At 35.7% G+C, this 12182-nt stretch overlaps 1 long non-coding RNA gene across 1 annotated transcript in view; it reads right to left on the bottom strand.

Annotated features, from left to right (window-relative positions):
- Nucleotides 1–1094: 1094 nt before the first annotated feature.
- The window catches only part of LOC116419231, a 71813-nt gene continuing 60725 nt past the window's right edge, over nt 1095–12182 (bottom strand). Inside the window, exon 5 of the long non-coding RNA XR_004229487.1 lies at nt 1095–1912. This is a non-coding gene — a long non-coding RNA (uncharacterized LOC116419231). The remainder of the gene's footprint in view (nt 1913–12182) is intronic.

Here is a 12182-nt window from a genome sequence, read left to right on the forward strand (position 1 = left end):
TGATATTGATACTAGCGATTTCATGGGGACTCCTTTTTGCATCTTATAGTCTATAAAAATTATCTCTTTTGATGTTAAATGAAAGCAAAAAATTAAAATGGAAAAATTAATCCAATATCATGCATGATTTCATGATGAATTAATGAATGTGTCAAAATCTCATGTCTACAATGCTAAGTTTTATAGGACAATTAGTTAATAGCAAAAATATATATATTATATGCCAAAAACTTTTAAAAGCTACAAAATATTGTATTATTGTGTGAATCAATACATCTAATTATTTTATTTTGTCCCAAGGAATTCACACAATTGTACAAATACAGAGCCAAAAGCATCTAATGTTTGTAGATGTCTCTAAAAACTGTGATTTTATATTTTTCCCCCTTTTCTGCTATTCTGCCAGTATTACTGCAGAAAGCAAAGAGAGCACTAAAAACTAGAAATTATTAATTTTTTTATGATTCACTTTGGTGAAAAATATTTCATAAACTCTGGACCAATCTTCTGGTGATTAGGTGCGTCTCTATGCTTAGCAGAGTTGTTGCTCAGAAATTAACAGGACAGTGTTCATGGACTTAAAATTTGTACTTCTCTGGCACGATCTTGGAGAACCCACATTCCTCATAGTGAAGGTATCAGAATAGGATCAGGTTAGAAGTCTAAATTCCAATAGACTTGGGTTAGAAAATGCCAATCACATCCAGAGAGAGAACTATGGAGACTGAATATAGATCAAAACATAATATTTTCACCTTTTTTGCTTTGTTTCTTTCTTTTTGGTCTGATTTTTCTTATACAACATGACAACTATGGAAATATGTTTAAAAGGATTGCATATATTTAACCTATATCAGATTGCTTACTGTCTTGGGAAGGGGGCAGGTAAGGAAGGAAGGGAGAAAAATTTAGCACACTAAATTTCACAAAAATGAATGTTGAAAACTATTTTTACATGTATTGGGAAAAATAAAATGCTTTTAAAAAAAGAGAGATAGAGGCTTAAAGATGAAAAAATGGACTAAGATGATAGACAGATAGATAGATAGATAGAGATATATCATCCCCCTTAATTATTAACTAAATGACATTTCAGAGCTCTTTAAGAAACTGTCAGTACAAGGAAAGGAATCCAGGACTCACTTTGCACCACTGGGTGAGCTTGTAGAATCTGCAGTTTTACTTTTAGAAAGGAAGAAAACTCCATGCTTATGGCCATCTAAGGAAACGTTGACAAATTCTAACATGGGCTGGTCACAATTCCAGATTTCTGAGGGGTCCGCTCACACTGCTGCTGGCAGAAAACCATTCTGCTAAGAAAAATAAGGTTTCCTGAGGTCATTGAGTTTATGCAGAAGCTCAGTAGCACAAATGGTGGATCTGAGAGGGAAAAGAAGTGGAGCATCTAACCTGGGCGCAAAGGTGGGAAGGATTCGGAACTTCGACAAAGAGAAGAAAATAGTGGTTGGTTTGGTGGGCTTGGTGGGGGCTGTGCAATTTGAGCTCCAGAATGAATGCAGGTAAAAGGCAGCAAACCACAATTTCCCTGTTCCTTGTATTTACCGGAACTTTGTCTTAGGAAAAAACCCAAAGGCGCCCATTGCATCAGGGGCCAGGGACGCTGGACTGATGGTTCTGGAGGGGAGAACGAGACTGACGATTTTGTCACACTTAAATCCAGGTCATCTGTGAGTCAAGACATCACCGTCCTGACGTTATCAAGAAGGAAAGACAAACAAGATCACCTTAACGTCTCCGTAGAATTCAAATGGCAGAGTGAAATCTTTTCACTTTGTCCTCTATTACAATCAGCAGAGGGCAGCACCAGATAGCGAAAACAAAACTATATCGAAAGACTGGATCTTCTCATGCCGGTTCGTTTCTGCCACAGACGCTCAAGTTTTTCCTTCATCTTTTAAGAATGGGAAGAAAGAAAGGTGATCAAATTAAACAGGAAGGTTTAAAAATTATTCTAAACAAGAGAACGCTAGTCATCACCAGAAAGGGTCATCCACTCAATTTTTTTCATATAAGACAGCAACCACTTTTCTGGTCTTTCTCTCTTCCCCCTTTTGCCTTTGTGCCTCCTTTATTCCCCATTTAAGGATTGTCTGCTTCCTTCTATTGTTAATCCCTCAAGAAGAGGGATTTTTCATCATTTTTTCATCATTTGGCATAAGTAAGAGAAAAGATTCTAAAACCTTCTACTTCTGGTAATAAAAATGTCCATAGCCACATGCTCAAAGTAAAGACAAGCATGTTCAGATTGTTAAGTTGGCTTTTGCAAGACATTTATCAAAATACAGTTATAAGATTTTACCATTTATCAATCTACAAATCTAAGATTGATAGATAGACAGGTAGATAGATGGATGGATTGATGGATAGATGATAGATGATGAATGGATGGATGGATGGATGGATGGGTGATAGATGATGGACAGATGATAGATGGATTGGTAGATGGGTAGATGAATAGATAGATAAATGGGTGGATAGATGATAGGTGATGATGGATGGATGGATAGATGATAGATGATAAATGGATGAATAGATGATAGATGGATGGATGGATAGATAGATAAGAGATGGATAATCTGTGTTTTTGTAAGCACTGCAATTAACCAGGAAGTTCTTTATATAAAATGCTTGATATACTCAGATTTTCATCTGTACTTCTATTTGGAATCAATTGCTTTGTGTTGTTTGTTCTTCCTTTGGAAAATGGACTAATGATGTCATGGGCTGATGTCTTGACTTGCATATGAACCAGATTTAAGCGAGGCAGAGTTGCACAAAGTCATCAGATTCACTCTGTCCTACAGAATCATTTAAGTCCAACCGCAAGACAAAAGACAAGATGTTGTAGGTACCCTGACATCGTTGATGTCTAATCATACTTGAAAAGCTCCACAGAGCTTCAGCCATCTTCATGGCTGTTGGAACAAGCTGTTCTCATCTACCCATTCTACTAGAGAGTCTTCTTATCCTTAAGGTAGCTAGTCATCTTGCTGATTCACAGATAGATTTTAGGGCTGTCAATTACTCTCAACCTGATTTACTTCATCTGCCAAACTGATTTTATCCTGCATATGCCTACTGTGCATACTATAGTTTCTTGGCTATAATTTCTTGGAGTCACAGGTGAAAGTTGGGTAAAAGATAGTCACCAATAAACTCTCACATCAAAGCCCCTAATCCTCCATGAATATCCCATCATTCTTTGCACAGATTCAGTGTTTCTTGACTGTACTCATGGTAGTTCAAAGTAAAGATCTAACACTACACACCTGTCAGATTGGCTAAGATGACAGGAAAAGATAATAATGAATGTTGGAGGGGATGTGGGAAAACTGGGACACTGATACATTGTTGGTGGAATTGTGAATGGATCCAGCCATTCTGGAGAGTAATTTGGACCTATGCTCAAAAAGTTATGAAACTGTGCATACCCTTTGATCCTGCAGTGTTACTACTGGGCTTATATCCCAAAGAGATCATAAAGAAGGGAAAGGGACCCACATGTGCAAAAATGTTTGTGGCAGCCCTGTTTGTAATGGCTAGAAACTGGAAACTGAGTGGATGCCCGTCAATTAGAGAATGGCTGAATAAATTGTGGTATATGAATATTATGGGATATTATTGTTCTGTAAGAAATGACCAACAGGATGATTTCAGAAAGGCCTGGAGACACTTACATGAACTGATGATGAGTGAAGTGAGCAGGGCCAGGAGATCATTATACACAGCAACAAAAAGACTATGCAATGATCAGTTCTGATGGACGTGGCTTTCTTCAACAATGAGATGATTCAAACCAATTCCATTTGTTCAGTGATGAAGTGAGCCATCAATATCCATAGAGAGAACCATGGGAACAGAGTGTGGACCACAATATAGCATTCTCACTCTTTCTGTTGTGGTTTGCTTTCCCAGTTTTTTTTTCCTTCTTGATCCAATTTTTCTTGTGCAGAAAGATAACTGTATGATTATGTATACAAATATTGGATTTAATATATATTTTAACATATTTAACATGTATTGGACTACCCGCCATGGGGGGGAGGGAAGAGATGAGGAAAGGAGGGGATAATTTGGAACAGGAGGCTTTGCAAGAGTCACTGTTGAAAAATTACCCATGCATATGTTTTGTAAATAAAAAGCTTTAATAAAAAATAAAAATAATAAAAATAAAAGCAAATTAAAGATCTAAATTTCTTCAAACAGCTTTCTTCTCTATCTTAACTCTCAACTACATGTCAGAGATTTGGACTCAGACATCTCTTTAAGACTGTGAGTTGAAAAAAAAATTGCTAGTTTTCATTGATAGAGCAGTTTACTAACTGGAGTTCCCTATATCCTGAAATGTTGTGATACAAACATCTTGCAAACTTTAAAGTGCTCAAAGTGCTATATAAATGCTTATTATTATTATTATTATTATTAGCCCATTACCATTAGGAATCTGATGATGACTTCATTACCTGAGTCTTCTACTGCACTCCTGAACTCAAGCCATATTTCTTTTTTTTCTTTTTTTTTAATAGCTTTTTATTTACAAAGCATATGCATGGGTAATTTTTCATCATTGTCTTGTAAAGCCTTCTGTTCCAATTTTTTCCTTCCTTTCCCCCCATCCCCACCCCTAGATGGCAGGTAGTCCAATACATGTTAAATATGTTAAATACAATATATGTATACATATTTATACAGTTATTTTGCTGCACAGGAAAAATCGGATTTAGAAAGAAGATAAAAATAACCTGAGAAGGAAAACAAAAATGCAAGCAGACAATAAGAGGAATGGAAATGAAAATTATGGTCCACACTCATTTCCCATAGTTCTTTCACTGGGTGTAGCTGGTTCTCTTCATTACTGAACAATTGGAATCAGTTTGAATCATCTCATTGTTGAAGAGGGCCACGTCCATCAGAATTGATCATCATATAGTATTGTTATTGAAGTGTATAATATTTTCCTTGTTCTGCTCATTTCACTCAGCATCAGTTCATGAAACTCTCTCCAGGACTCTCTGAAATCATCCTGTTGGTCATTTCTTACAGAACAACAATATTCCATAACATTCATATACTATTATTTATTCAATCATTCTCCAATTGATGGGCTTCCATTTAGTTTCCACTTTCTAGCCACTAGGAAAAGAGCTGCCACAAATCAAGCCAAATTTTATAGCACTATCTAGGGATATGCTTTTAAATGTTTAACAACCAGATTCTATGAGGAGAGAAGAGGGAAAAATGTATGCTTTTAAGTTTAATTTGCATTGCTAATATTTTCTTAAGTCTAGACAGTTAACAAAACAGTAAACCAAACACTGCTTTCTAAAGTGTAAATTACTTACAATGAAAATGTAATAATAGGTTGGCAAGTCAGTTAAAGCTGGCTCTAGCACACCCCTACCTACATCAATAAAATCATAGATATGCCATTCTCCCCAACCCATTCTAATCTCTATTTCTCAGAGATCTGACTTTTTTCTAGGAGACTTAGGTTTCTCAGAATTCCAGATGCATGAGTAGTTCTTAGTGGTAAACTAATAAGGGTTTGGTAATTGTCCATCACTGGGAGAGGTCCAGTGATTCATAGGAAACTATTAAAAAAATAGGGAGGTTACAAATACAGGTTTTCTATTTTTAGAAACACTAAATAAGGATAATTAACAAAATAAACCAAACATTTCTATTCAAGAAGAAAAAATTACATCAAGAGCATATTGACAAAAATGAAAGTCAAAATAGAAAGGCCAAGTATGTAGGACTCCTTGAAATATCGAAAAATCAGGAAAGCTGAGTTAAGCATTGACAAATCCTCTGTGTAATATTTAGAATATAGAAAAACACTTATTAAGTATTTACTATGCTCAAGTCATTTAACCCTATTTGCCTCATCTATAGAATAAGCTGGAGAAGGAAATGACAAAATCTTTGCCAAGAAAACCCTATATGGCATCATGAAAAGTCAGACATAAACAACTGAACCACAGCAAAAGGGATGGTCTCCTCCACTGTTATAACAACTACACACTATCCTTGGAAAGAGATTCTGCAATTTTGTCTAAAAGCACTTATTTCATGGTTTTAGAAGTTCTTGGTCTCTTCTTTTTGTCTCTTGTCCTTGAACAAGAAATTCTTTCTTATTGTGATAATAATTATGGCTACTTCCATTCCAAATACTGCCCTTTTTTTCCATTGACTGATCCCCTCTTTCTCCACCCCCTTCTCTTATGAAACACTTTACTTTTTCTAAACTGAATTACCACGAATTGCTACAGATAGACTGGGTACTCTAAAAAGTCCTAAGAAACCAAATCCATTTCTCAAGAATCTGTGTCTGCTATTAGTGAAAACACATTCTTTGTTACTGTTATTGTTGCTGCTCAGTCATATCTGATGCTTCATGACCTGATGTGAAGTTTTCTTGGCAGAGATACTGGAGTGGTTTGCTCATTTTACAGATGAAGAAACTGAGGCAAGTTATGAAGTGACTTGCCCAGAGTCACACAACTAGTTAGAATCTGAGAAAACTCATCTTCCTGATTCCAGACCTTGAACTCTAACCTCTGCCCCACCTAGCACTCTAGCTGCAGATTCTTTATCATGCTAATAAATATCTTGATTTCCAATTTGGCCTCCTATTTTGGATCCACAGTCACCAGATTGTTCTCCTCCTATATTCCCGTTAATAGGCAGATCAATAAATTCACCAATGATTCATATTTCTATCTGACAAGATGCTTACCTTCAATAATCTCATTCAATAAGTTTATTATAAGATAATATAAGTATTATCTACTATGCAAAACATTGAAAATATGTGCTAGGCATTCTAAGACAAAATAAAGTTGTCTCTCCTTTCAAACTTATACTCTACTAAAATGATACAATATGTATACAGATGAATTAATTCAAAAGCAATTTTAGGAGGGAGAAGGCAATGATAATTTGGAGGAGGGGAAATTAGAAAAGGCTTCCCTTTGGAAGAAACAGCCAAACTGAATCTCGATTTTAAGTGAAAAAGGTAAGAGGGGAATGTGTTCCAAGCATAGAAGATAGCTTATGCATAGGCAAGGAGATAAGAGTTGACTTTTGACATTTAGGGATTTGCTAATAATCCAGTTTAGCTAGAATAGAGAGTGCAAGAATAATATGTGATATCTGGAAAGATCAAGTTGGAGTCAGTAAAAGGTTTTTCAATACGAGTCTGAGGAGAAAGAGGAAGTGCAGTAGGGAAATCACTTCAATTACAGATCACACTCCTCTTTTCTAATCTTTTTCTTTGTAAAGAGGAAGGACACAACATCATTAATGATCATAATTATGAACATGATTGAGATGAATTCACCCATAAAATGAAAAAAGAATATCAGAATGGATTTGAAAATAGAATTTGTATTCTATGTTGTTTTACAATAAACATATTTGAAACATAAAGATCCATTTTTCCAAGTCACCAGTGGCTGACCATGGTGGGACATATAATCCTAACCACGGGGAAGGTTGATTCTGACAGATCTCATAAACTCAGAAGTTCTGAGCTTCAGTGACCTATGCCAATCAGGTTCAAGAAACCATCAAACTGCTTAAGGAGTAAACTGATTCAGGTCAAAAACAGAATAGGTGGGACAGCTAGTGGATAGAGCACCAGCCCTGAAGTCGGAGGACCTGAGTTCAAATTTGACCTCAAACACTTAACACTTTCTGACTCTGTGACCCTGGCCAAGTCATTTAACTCCAATTGCCTCAGCAAAATAAACAAAACAAAACAAAAAAACAGAGCAGGTAAAAACTCCCATGTCAATCAGCAATGGGACAAAATCTAATTCCTACCTGGAAGAGATGGAGAAACTTAGTTTTAAAAAAAAAAGTCATTTAAGTTCTAATCTCCAAATCCACTACTGTTTATTCAGACTTCATTATTCTTGATTTTTTCGCAGCTCTTAATATTAATAACCAGCTTCAGAAGCACCATATTCTCCTTTATTTTTCCTTTACTGGATTTTGATTTTCTTTCCATTCCTCTAATGTAGTATTCCTCAGTTGTACTTCCTATTATAAAATGATAAATTATATATATAATGATATAAATATAAAATTATAAAATGAGAGCAATCTGTACCTCTCTCTCTATAGCAATGACTCTGAAAAAGATCTAGAGGTCTTAGTAAACTTTAACTTCAACATGAATCAGCACCATGATATGGCAACTAAGAAATCTATTGTTATCTGAGAAGGTGATAGAACCATTTCCCCCCAATATTATACTACATCAGGGGGACATAATGTTCATTTTTAAGTGCTACATTTTAGGAAGGACATTGGTAAGTTTTAAAAAAAATTATGCTAGCAAGCATTTATATAAGCCTAATAAGTACCAGATACTGTACTAAGCATTACAAATATTATCTCAATTGATGCTTCCAACAAATTTGATATTGTCTTCACATGATGATACAATCATATCATATGTGCATTAATTTATACAAATTTAATGAGAGATAGTGGGGAAGCAAGGGGAGAGAAGAAAAAGGACAAGAAGAGGAAGAGGGAAGGGAGAGATTTAAAGAGTCCTATAATTTGTCTACCATTCCATTCAAGGAGATAATTATCTGGATAAAATATGAGATGGAAGATGGGAATCTGTCCTCTAGAGTTCTGACTTCATGTCTACCAGTCCCTGAATGATTGAAATGTAGGAAGGGCAGGTGGGGAGAGGGAGCACTAGAGATAAAGGAATTAATGGGATACTGTCCCTTCCTACACACACACACACATACACACACATTCATTCAATTAAGGTACACACCCAACTCCATCACTGCCCCACCTCAACCAATCCAGCCCTCAGAGTTAATATGTATTCTGAAATAAAGGATCTGGCATCCATGATCTTGCTTTTCCTGTGTTCCTATGAAATCATAGCCATGACTGGCTATGACTTGACAAGACTATTTCATGAAGATCCTGACACAGTTGGTTTGGAAACTGTATATGACATCAAAGAAGTTGTGTTATGTTGTCTTAGACTTTGAGCCAGTTCTACATCTAGTTCTCTGAAAAAGAGCCATGAACTCCCCCAGACTCACATTATCACCAGTGGCAATGAGATTTTTAGGTTTCCAGAAGCTCTTTTCCAACCACATTTCTTGGTTATGGAACCTTGTGGTATACATGAAAATACTTGGAATTCAATTATGAAGTGGGAAATTGATATCCGTAAGAATATGTTTGCCAATACCATATAATCTGATGATAATACTAAGTCTCCAGGCATTGCTGGCAGAAGATTACCTAGCCCCCAGCATTATGAAAAACAAGTCCAAATTGGAAACAAGGACCTAACATGGGCCCCATCCACCTTCTAGCAGATGTGGATCAGAGAGGAGGAAAATGACATATCTGGACCCTCTACTGCCTTCTACAAATTCTCCTAAATGTATAATTGTTTTGTTTGTCTTTTGTTAAAGGGTATGACATGAAAAATTCACCCCAAAAATATGAAATTAATATGGTTTTATCTGGGGGTTTTGGTGCTTGACTCAAGATTTTAAAATAATAAGTAACAGTGAAGGCGACAATCAATCTTAAGTATGTTGGAAGCAAATTATTTCTGAAGTTCTACAGTAGATTTTCAGAACTCAGACTATACATTTCTTGTTGCTATTTTGAACAGTCATTCCAAATATTGTTTAATGCATTGTTAAAAGGAATTATTTACTTTTATAAAAGTTGCCCTCTTCAACAAAACATAAATTAGGGAATGGGGATCTGGGGAGGAGCATTTTATATACATGGAAATTATGTAATCATTTTGAAAAACACTTTTGCATTTCCACTTTAATACTTATTCCTTGTTTTTAATTATCAGAATCATGGTTCCTTCCTTATCCTTCTAACATAAATGTGAATAAAGGCTTTTTATTACTTCCTTGGGGAGTTCAATGAGATTAGTGCTAGTAACAAGAGAAGAGAATGAGCTTTACCTATAAACTAATTTAAAACAAATTCAAATAAAGATATACATATTAAAGAAAAGATTTTAAAGACATATTGCCATCTGTTTTGCAGATGCACTCTTGGGAGCCCTGGACCTTTCCATCTGACAAGAAGCTAAAATCTCCCATATATTATCTTCCCCATTAGAATTTGAATGTCTTTTGTTGTTGCTGTTCAGTCATTTCAATTCAATCTGATTCTTTATGATTCCATTTGGGATGTTCTTGGCCAAAGATACTGGAATAGGTTGCTATTTCCTTCCACAGATCATATTACAGATGAGAAATTGAGGCAAACAGGGTGAATGACTTGTCTAGGCTTATGTAGCTAATAAAATGAGGCTGGATTTGAAATCAGTCTTCTTAAATCCAAGCCCAGAGCTCTATGCACTGCACTATCCAACTGTCCTTTGAATGCCTTTACTATTTGCTTTTCTCTTTCAATCTCCAAATTTTAGCACAGTGCTTTGCATATAATAAGTGCTAGTTAGTACTCCTATAATATCTGCCTGGATTGCTTCCTTAGATTTTTAAAAGTTTTTCTACTTTCACTCTCTCCTCAGTCCTTCCTACTACTGTCAGAATCACCTTTCTAGATCTAATCAAATGCCTCTTTGTTAAAAAAAAAAAATAGTGATTGACTATTGCCTAATGAGAAAAATTCAAACTGCCTTGCCTGGCATTCAAGGCCCTCTAAAAGAATGGAAAAGCTTCCATCCTTAATTCCCAATTTTTCCTCCTTATCTCAAATTTGAAAGGGACTTTAGAGACCACCATCCAACTCACATCTGACTAGGAATGTCCTATATACTGGATCATCCAGTGCTTATTTGAACACTGAGCATTAATGAGGAAGAGCATGATACAGTCAAAAAATTGTTATATAGAATCTCTTTTTTTTCTTATCTCTCATCCTTCTTGACCTCTATTCCTGGATATTTTCTTCTCTCTAAATTTCCATGACACTTCTGCTATCTGTCTGACTGGTCCTCAATCTTTTTTACTGGCTCATCATTCATATCACAATCTCTCTATACATTCTCTCTCTTGAGTGTCATCAGTTCCTATGGATTTCATCATCATCTCTAAGCAGATAACTTCTAGGTAGACATATCCAGACCCAATCTGTCCCTTGAGTTACAATCCTATGCCATCAATTGTTTATTGATCATTTCAAAATGTATATCCTAAAGACATCTCAAACTCAACATGTCCAAAAGAAAAATAATTTATATTCTACCACCAAATGCATTTTAGCATAATACCTGATAGAAAGTATTTACTTGAGAAATGCTTATTGATTGATAGATTATTGAAGACAACACTATTTTTCTAGTCTCTTAGATTTGTCACATCACAGATTCACAGAAATTGAGAATTATGATTATGAATCCCACCCAAATTGTCATCAACTTCTACTCCAAGACCTCTAAGTCTTTGATGGTTATATGGACCTCTTTCAAATAATTATGAAGTAAATTGAGTCAGTGTTGTAAAGTTATGAATTAATACAATAGAATAAGGGCCAGATCTGTGATAACGTTGCTATAGGGTACTCCCTAGTTCAGCACCTTCTGTTAACTTTTTGGTGAGTTGCCAAAAACTCTAAAAGGTTACCAGACTTAATCAGGATTAAACAGCCCTAGGTCAGAGGCAAGCTCCTTCTAGCAAGTCTGGACTGACTGTCTCTGGGAGGACTGGCTTTAAAGACTCTGGGAGTTGTTTTCTTTCGAATGTGAGAAGAAAGGATCCTCATAATGGGACCCCAGAAAGGAGGGCAGAGTTGAATTTCTGAGTTTGAAAAAATCTCTGGAGGGGGATAAAGGAAAATGATGGGAGAGGGAGAGAGAAAGAAAAGAAGAAGTATGAGAAGGGAGGAGAAAGCATTCCCAAATTACCTGGAAATTTTTCCCTTCCCTTACTCCTGATTGGTTTTATTAAGACAATCCACCAGACAAGGACTCAAACAATGGTGAGTCTACACCATTTCCATTTCTCTCTTTTGTTTTATTGCCCCAGCAAAAGGTGACAAAATTATCAGGGGGTTTCTTTGCTATTTTAACATTTTGCCTATTGGTAATATTTTTTAAAGCATGATTTGGTAAAGATAATTTAGATGCATCCTAAAGTTGTGTTTTTGACGTAGAGAATATGAAAAAGAGAGAAGGG

The sequence above is a fragment of the Sarcophilus harrisii genome, chromosome 5, assembly GCF_902635505.1.
Source record: "Sarcophilus harrisii chromosome 5, mSarHar1.11, whole genome shotgun sequence".
In the NCBI taxonomy this organism is placed as follows: Eukaryota; Metazoa; Chordata; class Mammalia; order Dasyuromorphia; family Dasyuridae; genus Sarcophilus; species Sarcophilus harrisii.